Genomic DNA, 14,422 nt, shown 5'->3' on the forward strand with positions numbered 1-14,422 from the left:
GTAATCCAAATGATGAACCATTAGGCACTGAAAAGAAAATGTAGACATATGGTTATGGACATGAAGCCATGTCCAAGATACAGTGTTTGGTGAAAAAAGGCAGAGTACTGATTTTCGTATTAGGAAAAAGCAGAGATGTATACACTAAAATCTCAACTGTATTAATCTGTGTGATGAGATTTAGATGAGTTAAAATTTTTCTTTTGTGCTTTATTTGTTGTTATTGTTGTTGTTTTTTAAATAATCTTGTATTACTTTTGAAATTTCAAAATGTGTTTTGAAAAATAAAAAAAATAGATATTTAGCAGGAACAATTCATCTGGGAATCCAAGGAATAGGGGTTGGAGGAGTGGGCTATCCTCCCATGAGGTCATTTTAATTCCACTAAATGCATTTTAAGCAGGAATAGCAGAATATCACAGTCTAGGTAATTTATAATGAATGGAAGTTTACTTGGCTCATGGTTCTGGAGGCTGGGAAATCCAAGAGCAGAACAGGATGCCCATATCTGGAATAAGCCTCCTAGTTGTCATCCCCTGATGGAAGGCAGATGCCAGAGGGGGAGGGAAGGAAGGAGGGAGCCTGTGACAGCCCAGGACTCTCCTGTATAACAAGCCCACTCTAGAGAGCATAGACCCTCCCACCACAGCAACATGTATCCATTCAGGAGTAGGAGTCCTCCTGACCTGCTCACTTCTTGATGGTTACACCTGTCCCCACAGTGACATTGGGGATGGTTCTCAACACATGTTCAACCCATAGCCACGTGCAGAGTTCTGAACTGGCCATCATCTCCCTGCAGGATGATCCTGGATCTTGCTGTCGGGACTCAGATGCCACCCTTGCCTGCCTTGCAGGCAGTACATGTCCTGTCCACAGGTCCTCAGGTCTCCTTTCATCCTTGGCCTTCTGGGTTCCTGATGCACCCTGGTACCCGTTTCTTCCCATGGTTGTGCTGAGGGCATTCCCGTGATGCAACCCATGACCCTTTGTTCTAGGGAATTCTCCCACGATTCCCTTGTCTGTTTCCTTGCCAGTCTTAAACTACCAATGAGATATTAGAACTCCTAAATTACATCTGTAATTTTATTCTCTTTTCTCCAATTTTCTTCTCTTTACCTTTGATTCTATTTTCTGGGAGATGTTGTCAACTTTATTTTCCATTCCCGCTGAATTCCTCACTTCCTGTCTCCTGCCTTTTTAATTTTCAGAGCTCTTTCTGGTCCCAGGGATGTGCCTTTTCCATAGCATCCTGTTCTTTTTGTATGTTTGCAATATGCTCTCATAGCTCTCTGAAGATTAATTATAGTGGGTTCCACCGAAGTTTCTTTTGCTCTTTGTCCTGCGTCTTTGACCTGAGTTCATTTTCTACTTGTTTATTTTGGACTTTGTCTTTCCCATTAGAGACTCCCTTTGATTGCTAGGTGATTCCTGGCTCTCTGTTCCTGGGTTCATACAGGGGAGCTATTGCACAGTTCACTGGACATTCTGAGAGGGTGTGGGACTCACTGTAGGGTGAGGGGCAGAGTGAAGCTGCTTCCCTGTGAGGCCCTGGGAGCCCTTTCTTAGAAGAGGACTTGTGCCTAGGAAGTTTGAGTGCGCTTCCAACGTGTGAGAGAAGAGGTGTTAGGCCTGTGTCTTGACCGACGGTAGGGTGTCTTAACCCACTTCCTTGATCTTGAGCTGGCCTGGTATTCCCAGGTCCATAGCCAATCTGTTCACTCCAAAGGCTGACGCTCCACTGTCCCTCTGGGGTGGAAGGAGGGTGGCTGCACAGAGCTTGCTTTATGAGGCTCTGAGCAAACCCTCTAGTGTTCTACCCGACTGTCTGCCTGGGCTTCCCAGTGTGGTGCTCCCCAGTTCTCTGCTGCTCCTGGCTGTGTGGTACCCCTGAAAGCATGCAGAGGTGATGCCATGTGTCTACCATTCTTTCCTCTTCCCAGGGGCCAGGACAGACCACGGCTTTGTCTTTCTTTGCAGTTAGGTTGGGCAGGTAACTGACTTGTGACCAGGGGAGGTAGGTGACAGTGAAATGTGCCCCTTCAGGCCCCCCAGGAACAGCCTCCAGACCTCAAAGGGGCGACCCAGAGAACCACCCTAAAGCTCTGCGCTGTAGCAGGCTCCTCAAACCAGGGGGGAAAGGGTCGGTCGGGGGGCTGGGATTTGTTCTTGTCTGCTGTTTTTTTTTTTTTTTTTTTTTTTTAACTATAGAGTCATCTGCAGCTTAGACACCAATTCCAGGCAGCCATGGGAGCAAGGGAGGGCTGGTAGGAAGCTGAGAATGTAGGCAGGTAAACTAAAAACGCAATCCCAACATTCGCTCCTTTGTCCCCTAGTGGGGCCCAGGAGAGCGGCAGATAAGGACAAAGAGAAGATCTCACTTTTCTTCTCTTTGTTTTCCAACTCCATTATGAAGAACACATTTTGATTTTAAAAAAATGATAAAAGTAGTTAGAAATGATTTAAAAATGGGGGGGCTGGGGCTCAGTGGTAGAGCGCTCGCCTAGCACGTGCGAGGCCCTGGGTTCAATCCTCAGCGTCACATAAAAATAAGTAAACAAAATAAAGGCATGTGTCCAACTACAACTAAGAAATAAATATAAAAAAATGGGTATCAATCTCTGTCCTGCTTGGGGGGTTTGGTATTGATCTTTTGTCTGGCTGATGCATACGTCTAAGCACAGATTGGAGGCAGGTAAGAGGGCACTTTTTTCTATGCCTCCTGCATAGAAGCAGAGTTGGTATTTCCTGTTTCTGGGACATAAATGTTAATTTCATTAGTAACTAATAGGAAAAAGGATGATGGAGTGCCAGGGGGAACCTATCCACCCACCCCTGTAACCTACAGCACCCCAAATTCTCCTCCCACCCCTGTGCCAGCCCACTCTCCCAAACCATGAAGTAAAGTTAAATGGAAATTGGTGAAATTGACTTATTTCCAGATTGGTTCACATTTTGAAAGCTTACTCCTGGGCAGTGTATAATTATAAGCTAGAGTTGATTTGATGATGACAGGTACCGTCATTAAAAAAGGAATCACAACTTGAGCCTCAGGCACACGGCCGTGACACAGTTGCTGTGGGAAGTCCTGCGGGCCTGGTACCTCCTCCAGGGATGCACTCTCTGTGACTGTGGAACCGGCTGTCCTGCCTTGCTCTGGGAGGACCTGTGGGCCAGCTGCCCTGCTCAGGGCCTGGAGAAGCAAGGCCTCCGTGCTGTGTCAGAGGCGATTGACCCTCCGGCTTTGTCTCACAAGAAGACCAGCCTTTGTCAGAAAGGCCTGCAAAAAGTGGCTTCAAGATGGTTGGAAGGAGTGTACCTGGGGCCATCCATCTGGCAACAGCCCTTCTCTGGACAGCCAGCCAGCTTTCTGTGCGACTCCCCCAGGATGACAGGAACATATGGTGTCAAAACAGAAAGCTATGAACGGCAAGGCGGGAGGCAACGGTTAGCCCACTATGTAATTACCTAGAATACGAGGGTCTTGTTCCCCCCATTCTGCCCACCACCCGTCCCATGCACAGTCCAGAAACCACATGAGGGTGGGAAGCTCATCTCTCCCGCTGAATCACGGTGCTGGTTTCTTACCACCAGAACAAAGGCAGCAGGCTCCCTGAATCAACACCTCCAAGCCAAAGGTCAACAAGGGCGGAATAAGTAAATAGAAGTCCCTTTTCCTCCAGGTACAAGCTGTTCCCTCTTCCCATGGCCTGAAGCTGCATGACACTGGTTGAACTGTGGGACAGCAGCCCTGGCTACAGAAATGGAAAGAAGGGCCCGTAAAAGCATGGAAATAGAAAGCTCTTCCTTGCTTTTGGGTGTGTCTCCTGCGTGTCCTGGTATTTTTTCTTTCCAATGCTGCTCTCCTTTGGGCAGAGAACTTGGGTAGAGCCCCTCCTCCTGTGTCCCCTCCCTCCCCCACTTCGGCATGGCCAACTCAGCATGGATGCTGGTGCCAGCCCAGGACAGCAGACTGTCCTGAGGGCCAGGACCAGCTCAGTGCCAAGCCCAGGTGGGCCAGACACCTGCCCAGGGCAAATCACCCAGGCACGGACAGAGATTGTTGCTGCCAAGCTCTGCTGGGGTACACTCTGGGTGCAGGACCTGGCCCCAGCACCTCCCCATGCTTGGGCCTGGGTCTCCTGTGGGCAGAAGGCCGCAGCCGCCATCAGCCACCACCCCACAGTGGACACAACTGGATTGCCAGTCCAGGTGGCAGGCGCAGAGGTCACAGTAAGGAGAACAGACATGGCCCAGGCACCAGGCCATGGGAAAGAGGCTGCCAAGGACCTGTCCCAGGGAGGAGGGGAGCTGGTGGCTGGCAGCACGGGTGTGAGCCGAGGCACAGGCACCCAAGTTCATTGGACTTCACCCGCCAAACTCGCTTCAAAGACAAAGCTATTGAGAATTTCAAGACAGTACCCGCAGAGCACTAATTCCCCAGGGCTCGGTCCTTCTGGATACTGGCTATGGAACTGCACAGTTGGCCCGAAGCCACCTCTGAACAGAGCTGTCAGAGTCAACCCAGGCCCATGAAGCCCTGAGTGTGCATTTTGTCACAGGGTGGCACTTCCCCTGCACTGACTGCCCGTGTGCCGCTGCCTCCCCTCCCGGATGCCATCTGCAAGGCCCCGCACCTGCTCCTGCCTGCTCCTTCTTGCTCTTACCTGCTCCTACCTGCTCCTCTCTGGCAGGTTGGACCCACTTGAAGCCTCACCTGCAAAATCAAAAATACAATGAACTCCAAAGCTTGCTGTGAGGACCAAAGAAGTGGCGCTTGGACGCACCATGCCCCGTGCCTGACACACACTGCGCGTGCACACGGGAGCTACACACGTGCTTGGCACACACCAGGCTCAGTGCCTGGCACACACTGTGCATGCACACGGGAGCTACATAAGTGGGTGCTTGGCACACACCAGGCTCAGTGCCTGGTACACACTGCACGCGTGCACGCAGGAGCTACACATGTGAGTGCCTGCCAGGACTCATGGGCACTGTGCCAGGCCCCGGAAAGGCGTGCACTGTCTATTATTTACTCTTACTTGTACTCTTTAGTTACACGCAACAGGAGAATGCATTTTGACACACCATTTGTAGATGGGCATGACTTCCCATTCTGCTGGTGGCACGTGGTGTGGAGTCACATCGGTTGTGTACTCTTACATGCACATAGGGTGACAATGTCCACCCACTCTACTGTCCTTCTGACCCCATCCCCTCCCCTCCCTCCACTCCCCTCTCCCTAATCCAAAGTACCTCTATTCTTATCCCCACCCTTTATGGTGAGTTAGCATCCACACATCAGAAAACAGGACTGGCCTTTGGTTTTGGAAACCGACTTACTTTGCTTAGCATGATATTCTCCAGCTCCATCCATTTACCTGCAAATGCCATCATTTCATTAGACAAAGAATACAGTAGGAACATATTTTTAAGTGTCCATCTGATGGATGTTTTAGGTAAAATGTAACACAAATGTAACTATTATTTAAAAAGAAACAGGAAAAACTTTTTGGGGAAAAAAATCCAAACCTATGATGGTAGAATAATTCAGACAGGAAGCTCTGTTTAATCATCACATGGCAAAATCGAGAAAATCTGAAAGGCCTGATAAATACAACTTCAGGGTGAAATGAGGTCTTCTAAGGACAGAGGAAAGCAATGGGAGCTGGTTGGCTTGAGAGACAGGATCAAGAGACACTTGAAAGAGCAATATTGCTCTTCACTAAAAGGGGATGAAGTATATTTTGTTACAAAAGGAACACATGTTCATTATGGCAGGTCAGAAAACACAGGCCAGCAACAGAAGAAAGGACAAAATATGCACACTCCTACAATTCTTTTTTTAAAAATATTTATTCTTTAATTGTAGTTGGACATGATACCTTTATTTTATTTATTTTTATGTGGTGCTGAGGATCGAACCCAGGGCCTCGTGACAAGCAAGTTCACCTCTGCTGAGTGTCCTGCTGCAGAGATAGGTCTGGTGACCTCTGCAATGTTGGGCATTTTCACAGGTCAAGAGAGTTTAGAGCTGAATGGTATCTCGGTACTATTCTGGCTTACCTTAGAAGAATAAATTCCTTCTTTTCCCATATGCTTATTGTTCGTATACATTTTTCTTTTTGTGAATTTCCCATGTTTTCTTAGACCATTTTAAAGGATTTTTCTTTTAAAAATTAGACATATTTAAAAGCACATACTAAAAAGTACAGAGAATAATAAAGCAGACAGCATTTTCGTGTGTTTTGGAAAGAAGGCCTGCCAGGGCCTCCTTGGTGGCTGGGATCATAGGGGTGCACCACCGCACCTGGCAAGGTGACCGTCCTTGCCTTCCCCTTCCACACCAGCACTTTGTCATATCTCAGCATGTCTTCAAACCTTTCCTTGGAACATGTGTCCCCTGCTCTCCACCCTCAGGCTTAGTTTCTGCTCCCTCTTCCTTCCCTGAAGCCACAGTGGACCTGTCTCACTTCCCCTTCTGCATCTCAGCCAATGGGATCCCCAGGAGACAATGTCTTCTGAAGGTGCTTGTGGCCTCAATGTTCTCTTTTTCCTCTGTTGGGACCAGCTAAAGGCCAGGGTCATCCACACAGCCACCAGGAGCTGCTTCAGCCCAAGACAATCCCGTTTTCTGAGCTAAGTCCTAGCTAAGTCTGGGTCTCAGAACCAGATACAGGAGTGGCTTAAGAGCCACCTACACAGTCATACAGTTGTATGCATGCAGTCTGTTCTTTATACCACGCTTGTCCCAACTTCCTGGGCCATGACCCAGGGAGGGGGCGTCCAGCAGAGTCCAGACATCTCCCTAAATGAGCATATGAAGCTCAGATTCTGTGAAGACCAAGAGGCCAGAGTCATAAGGACAGAGAACCAGAGAGAAAAGTGTCACAGAGCGTCTATTCCAAAGATTTTCAAGTTCCTTGGGGACTCAGCTGAACATGGACCAACACATGTGCATGAGGGGATCACCCAGGCAAGACCCATCAAGACCCACTCCACAGAAGTACAGTGGCAGAGCCTGGCATTCACACAGGGCTGGCGTGGGGGTCTCTTTCCATGGCAAGACTGAAAAGGTCCATGATTCCCAGAACCCTGGCTGGCATCCAGAGGAGGGCGTTTCCTCACTTGGAGAATGATTAGCTCTGAACTGGGCACTGGTCTGGTCTCCCCTGATGAACCACGAAAGCAAAGTCCAGAGTGTTAGACTGTTGCCAAGTAACTGAACCGCATGCAAGAACAAAGCTCCAGAATATTTATAGATATCAAATATCCACCTCCCACAAAGCAGGATTGATAATGTCTGGCATCCCTCAAAGGTCACTAGACAAGCAAAGAAGCAGGAAGGCGTGTCCCAGAGTGAGGGGAAAAATCGACCAATCAAAAGTGAGCCTGAGGGCTGGGGGTGTGGCTCAGTGGTAGAGCCATCATCTAGCAGATGTAAGGCCCTGGGTTCAATCCTCAGCTCATAAATAAATAAATAAGTACATAAAATAAAGGTCCATTGACAACTAAAAAAAATTAAAAAAACAAAACAAACAAAAAAGTGAGTCAGAGGGCTGGGTAGAGCACTTGCTTAGCATGGTAAGGCCCTGGTTCAATCCCCAGCACCGCAAGAAAAGGAAAAAGGAAAGAAGCAGAACTGGCCCAACTGTTAGAAGCAGTGGTCCATCACATCACAACACTTCACATGATAGTGTGTCATGCTCCTGATGCCAAGAAGAGACAAAACCACCCTATGTGAACTCATGAGGTAAAACCACAATGTCTGAGATTGAAAACACACTGGATGCAACAAATGCAGATTAGACATCACTCAGAAGGGAAAACTGTGAACCGAGAGAGAGCCCAGCATGAGGAATTATCCAAAGGAAATAACCAGAAAGAAAAGCAAAGCACACCTGCTAACCACGTGCAAGCCTCATGCACATGTAACCGCAGTGCCCAGAGGAGGTGAGAGGGGAACTACTGAAGAAGTACTGGCCAAAGCTGGGCTTGATGGCCACGTGATTCCCGTGCCTCAAGAGGCTGAGGCAGGAGGATCGCAAGTTCCTAGGCCAGTCAGGCCAATTAATGAGACCCTGTCTCAAAATGAAATAAAAAGGGCTAAGGATGTAGCTTAATGTTAGAGCTTCCTTGGGTTCAATTCCGAGCATTGGGGGTGGCGGGGATGGGGAGAGAAAGAAAAAAATGGCTGAAGGAATAGTTCAGAGGACTTGCCTAGTATGTGTGAGGCCTTAGGTTTAATCTCCAGTCCTGCAAGGAAAAGAGAGAGGGAGGGAGGGAGGGAGGGAGAGGGAGGGAGGGAAGAGAGAAAAGAGAAATTATGTCCAAAATTTTCTTACACTTGGTGGAAGCTATTCAAGATACTCATTGAACCCTCCAAAGAAGAAATGTGAAAAATCTGCACAAGCAAGACATACAGTCAAATTGCTAGTGTGTTCATGAGTTTTCCATCACTGTAACAAACACCTGGGACACTCAGCTTACAAGGAGAAAAGGTTTGTTTTGGCCTCAGTTTTGGAGGCTCCAGTCCATGACAGGTTAGCCCATGGCTTTGGGCCTGTGGAAAGGCAGGGCATCATGGCAGGAGCACGTGGTGGGGCAAAACCACCCACTCATAGCCGGTGTCTGAAGCAGGAAGGGAAGGGCCAGGGTCCCACATGCCCCTCAGGGCACAGGCCCCAGGACCAGCAGACCTCCCTCTACCCCCCACCCCAAAGGCTCCACAACCTTCCAGTAGCACCAGGCCAGGGCCACCGTTATCATGTGGACCTCTGGAGGATTCATCTTCAAATCGTCGCAGCTAAAAAAAACCTTGAAATAACTGTAAGTGAATAACTGTCCACCTAGAATTCTTTATCCAGAAAATGTCTTTAAAAAATGAAAAAATTAGAGACCAAAAATAGATTAGGGTTTGCCTGGACCTGGGAAGAGGGGGTAAGGGGAGGAGGAAGCCATGGGTATGGGGTTTTGAGGTGACAAATGTTCTAGAGTGAGATGGGGTGGTGGTTGTACGACCTTGTGATGCACTTTGAGAAAGTGAGTTTTATTATATGTGAGTTAATTCTCAATTTTTAAAAACTAAAAAAGAAAAAAATAAAAACTTTTTTCAGACATCCAAAAAATAAGAATAATTATCATGAGCCAATTTGCATTGCAGGAAATGTTAAAGCAAATCTTTCACAAAGAAGAAAAATTCTACCAAATGCAAATACAGATTGACATAAAGGAACCAAGAACCCTAGAGAGGGTAATGATGGGATGCAGGTGGGACCACACATGATTCACAGGGCAATGTGAATGTCAACGTGAACGATACATATGGAGGGCATGATGTGGGGCCTGCACATGCCTTATCGATAATGTGATCGACAACGACGGTGACGGTTTCACAACAGGGCAATGGTGATCCAAACACTCTGCAGACGGCGGCCTGAATTGAAAAATCTGGGCTATGTAGGAGGTCAATGTGGGCAGGCTGGGTGGCAAAGTGGCCAGCTGGGTCAGGTGGGCCAGGCTATGAACCAACCTAGTGCCCTTCAACACATGAATGGATAAGGAAAATGTAGAATATATACACAATGGAAGAATGAAATTATGGCATTTGCCAGTGAATGGGTGGAATTGGAGAATAATGTGCTTAAGTGAAGAAAACTGATCCCCCCCAAAACAAAAGCTGAACATTCTCTCCAATAGGGGGATGCTAACCCACAACAAGGGAGGGCGGGAGGGAAGAATCGAAGTTCATTGGATCAGAGAAAGGGGGATGCAGGGAAAGGAGGGGGTCAGAATGGGAAAGACAGCAGAATGAATCAGACATGGCTTTCCTGTGTTCACATATGAACACATGACCAGTGACACTCCACATCATGGGTGACCACAAGAAGGGGATCCTCATTAGAATAAGCCAAATAAAATATAGACAGCTGTTTTGTAAGGAAACAGTCAAATTTTGGCTACTGAACTCTGGAGGCAGAAAGTGAGGTGTGCAGATTCGATCCTTTAACAAATGGGCAAGTCTGTTGAACCAGGGCCACTGCATCTCACCTCTGGCTGAAACCTGATACTTCTGCAGCATGAGCAGAAGAGCCCAGTGCCTTGCACATACTGGGCAAACAGTCCATCCCAGAACTGTACCTCCAGCCCACTGTGGCCGGAAGCTTGGTCCTTGTCCCCGAGGCCAGCCCAGTAACAAGGAAGTTGTTTTGAGAAAAAAGAAAGAGAAGGTGATTGCTTTGCTGGCAAAGGAGACATAGGGCACTCCTGTCCTAGAGGCTGTGATCCTGCCATCAGCGGGAACTGGGGCTGTTAAAGAGGTGACTCAAAGCCTGCATTCCCTGTGCTCTCTGTTGGAGTTAATTTGGGAGATGGTTGTTTCTGAGAATTTCTGGTGCCATCCCCAAAGTCTGGATGACTTCTTTCCTGTGGTGGGTGTGTGCTCAGGGATAGATACCTCTGCCTAGGATGGGCCAGAAAGGTGATCCTATTTCCCCTGAGATTAAAGAGGAGCAGGGAGAGAGGATTTAAAAGCCAGTTGCAGTGGCACAGCAACAGGGGCTACATTCAAAGCATAAAGTGAACACTGTTACATCCCCATGGTCAACTTCTCCATTCCATTTCTATGGGAAAATGGGTGACAGCATCTTCAGCTGCTTCCTGCTCAAAGGGGGTGAAGTTGGGGGAAGTCACTCAAAGTCCTTGTTCTCTGCCAGGTGGACAGGTAAGAGCATTCAGCATCAGAGCAGTCCAGAGGTCCACATTGGCAGATGGCAGGCGACTGAACAGGGCATACACAGGGCAGGGATCATGTCATCTCTAACTCTCCAGCTGTTCGCCAGCCACCTGGCATCCTCAGCACGGAAGAGGGGTTCCTTGGAGAGCCAAGACTGCCCAGGAAAGCTGGAGCAGGGTTGCTCTTAGGTCCCATCTGGGGGGCCAAAGGTGTTGCTGAAAGCTCAGTATTTGTCCCTGATGCCAATCCAATAATGAGGTTGCAATAATGAGAAAAAACAAAAAGGCTTATTGCTTTGCTAGTGAGGGAGAAACACAGGGGACTCCTGTCCCAGAGGCTGTGATCCTCTCATTAAAAAAAAAATTGTAGTTGTAGATGGACAAATAGCTTTCCTTCCTTCCTTCCTTCCTTCCTTCCTTCCTTCCTTCCTTCCTTCCTCCTTCCTTCTTCCTTCCTTCCTTCCTTCCTTCCTTCCTTCCTTCCTTCCTTCCTTCCTTGCTGAGGGCCATTGCCAAGTAGGAATGACGCATCGAAATTTCCTTGCCAGCGTACCCCATGTTAAATGGACTTGCCTTGGAATTTCGCTGTTGACATTGCATGTAAGGTGACCTTGCTCAAGGACCAGGGCGGATCCGGGTTTAGAGCTGATCAGGTTTGAGGAAGTATCCCGGTCCTTGGGTTTAGGGCGTTCCCGGTTTAAGACAAGTTTAAGGTGTTCCAGGTTTAAGACAATATGGGTTTTAGGGAAGTTGAAGTTTGAAGATTATTGCTGCTGGAAATAGGGCGTTCCTGCTACCTGAGCTCCCGTTGAGTTCTCGTGAGATTCAGAAAGTATTTTGGAAAAAAGCCTCGTGGAGTAGGTGAATTGGGCGGCAGCAGAACTGGGATTTCCCCAGAACGTGTGTAGAGGCCGGTGTGAGTTCGGGAATAAAGAATTGCTGTTTGAATCTACAAGGTGTGTGGTGGCTCGTGATTCTGTGCCCAGCCAAGACATTGGCACTTCCTTCCTTCCTTTCTTTCTTTCGTGCTGAGAATTGAACCCAGGGACTCACACATGCCAGGAAGGCACTCGACCACTCAGCCACAACCCAGCCTGCACACATCCCCTGTGTTCTGAGGGCACACCTGCCGTGGGGAATCTGCCTTCAGCTTTCCAGAGTAGGCTGGCCAGACACTCTTCACACAAACACCTCTCCCTGAATCGTCAGAGCATCACTTATTGATGTCATTTGATCGCACAACTAATTCACGATCCTTAGAGAAAAATGGGAAAATGTGGGCAAGCAAGAAGAGCATAAAGAAGCATTATAACCCTACCTGCTCAAGCCTTATCTTTTCTTTTCAAGGAAAAGCACCATAACTTTATTTATGACACTCCTGTCAGATGCACTGTAGAAGATCATGAGTTAATGTTTAAATTTCCTTCACACCTATTATCAAATATGAAAAGTCCTTAACTTACAAATGGACTATAGTGTGAACATTTATTAGTAGGGCTAGTATTTCAAAATCTGGAGGTAGTTTACCAAAAGACAAAATTTTAAGATTGTTAGTTTCCTAGGCTAATCCAAAAATGATGATATGCTCTACATTGTCACCAAAATACACACAAAATAAGATGTAGTGGCTTTTTTTTTTTTTTTTTTTTTTTTTTTGGTACTGGGGATTGAGCTCAGGGACAGTCGACCACTGAGCCACATCCCCAACCCTATTTTGTATTTTATTTAGAGACAGGGTCTCACTGAGTTACTTAGCACCTCGCTGTTGCTAAGGCTGGCTTTGAACTCTTGATCCTCCTGCCTCAGCCTCTTGAGCCACTGGGATTAGAGGCGGGCTCCACTGAGTCCAGCTGTTCTTTTTTAAATCCTTGTGGTACTGGTGGTTGAACCCAGGGTCTCACTGTGCTGGGAAAGTACTCTGCCACTGGGCTGTACCCCCAGCCCCTGTCAATGCCTTAATAGAGACCTTCTAGAATTTTTTCTATGCTTACTTAAGAATAAGCAAATGTGGGGGTAATAACACACATAGATATTGTTTTATAACTTGATTTTTTCACTTGGCAATATATTCTGAGTTTTATCCCATTTCTGCAGCATATTAATCTTTTTATAGACATACCACCACTATTTAACCAATCCCCTAATTTTGGACATTTCCAATTATTTGATATTCCAACAGGACTTTATTGACCATCTTTGATTCTACCACATACTTCTACAACTTATCATAACTGATAATTTACTTAGGAGAAATTCTCTAAAAGGTAATCCTTTTTAGTTGAAGGGAAGGGACATTTAAAATTTTTTTGCTGTGTTTTCCTATCAATCACCCTTCCAAGCAGTTATATGATGCTGACCACCATGCATGTCCTGTTACTTTAAGACACACTCCACCAGGGAAAGTTGGTTACCTCCTGAATGGTGTGTCCTTTTTTACCTGTGAGCAACCAAACACAATGGAAATGGGGTTTCTCTGAACCTCTTGGTTGGGGTTAGGGTCAGGAGGTCAGGGAAATCAAGGTAAGGCAGGTGGGCTAGTGAAGAGTTGGGGAACAGGTCACTAACCACTGGTACCAAACAGAAGGGAAAAGCCTATTTAAGACGAAGCAATTAAAGTCTATCTGTTTCTGTTGATTTTGCAAAATTGCTTTTCTCAGCACACTTTGCTGAAGGAGCACAGGGCCTGAGAAGAAGACCTTGCAAGGCTGGAGGGTGGGGGCACCAGTGGGGACATCAGAGGGAAAGAGGACCCAGGGGCCCGCCTGAGGACCTAAGGACTAGGGGTCACCAGCTCAGGCCTGGAGCGCTATGGCTTGCCCATGCTCCCTAGGGTGTGAGGAGACAGTGGCCTGGGGCCGTGAAGCTGGGCGTCTGCACCAGGACGGCCAGGCCACCTCCTCCCTTCCTCTGACTTGGGGAGGCAAACCACTCACCGTTTTCTCAACACGTTCACCAGCTGTCTTTTACATGAGGGTAAATATGACCCCAACTTGTACCGTAGGTAAATATGGCCATGAAATGGGGGGGTCGTGGATTTTATAGAACTGGTGCAGAGTGAAACCGTCAGAAGAAAGGCGGAAGTCGGAAAGCACAGGTGCCCTGGTGTGCAGTGACAGGGTGGTGGGTGTGGCCACTGACCCTAGGGAGCACAAGCAGGGAAAGGCCCAAGGCCCAATCTGGAGAGCAAGCCCTGAGCAGGGAGGTGTTGGGGAGGGAGAGCAGGAGTGGCGGGAAGCGCAGGAGGAAGGCAGTGGGGGCAGGGGGGGCAGTGAGTGTGCTCTCTCTCTCTCTCTCTCTCTCTCTCTCTCTTTTAGAATTGTTATTGTTGTTAGATTCATTTTTAATGGACACATAATAATGGCACATGTCTATGGGGAGCAATGTGGTGCTTTGGTGCCTCTGTTCAGTGCCCTGAGGACTCAGTGCCCCATCCTGGTTAGAAGATGGACAGCAGCCCAGGTTGACCCAGAGGTGTTATTCCACCTCTGGCCGCAGTGACTGGCCACAGTGACTGGTCGCAGTGTGGCCCAGCCAGGACAATCGCAATCTGTACCCAAATGTGTCCCGAGTAGCCTGGTCTCTCCTTCCTGGTTGGTGGCTGGATTTCTTGACCGTGGGCCCAGGATGGTCTGAGGGTGCTGCCTGCTGGCCTCGGTGGGAGTCAACCTGCAGGAGTTGGCCTCCA

The sequence above is a fragment of the Spermophilus citellus genome, assembly GCF_964194105.1.
Source record: "Spermophilus citellus genome assembly, chromosome: 13".
Lineage (NCBI taxonomy): Eukaryota > Metazoa > Chordata > Mammalia > Rodentia > Sciuridae > Spermophilus > Spermophilus citellus.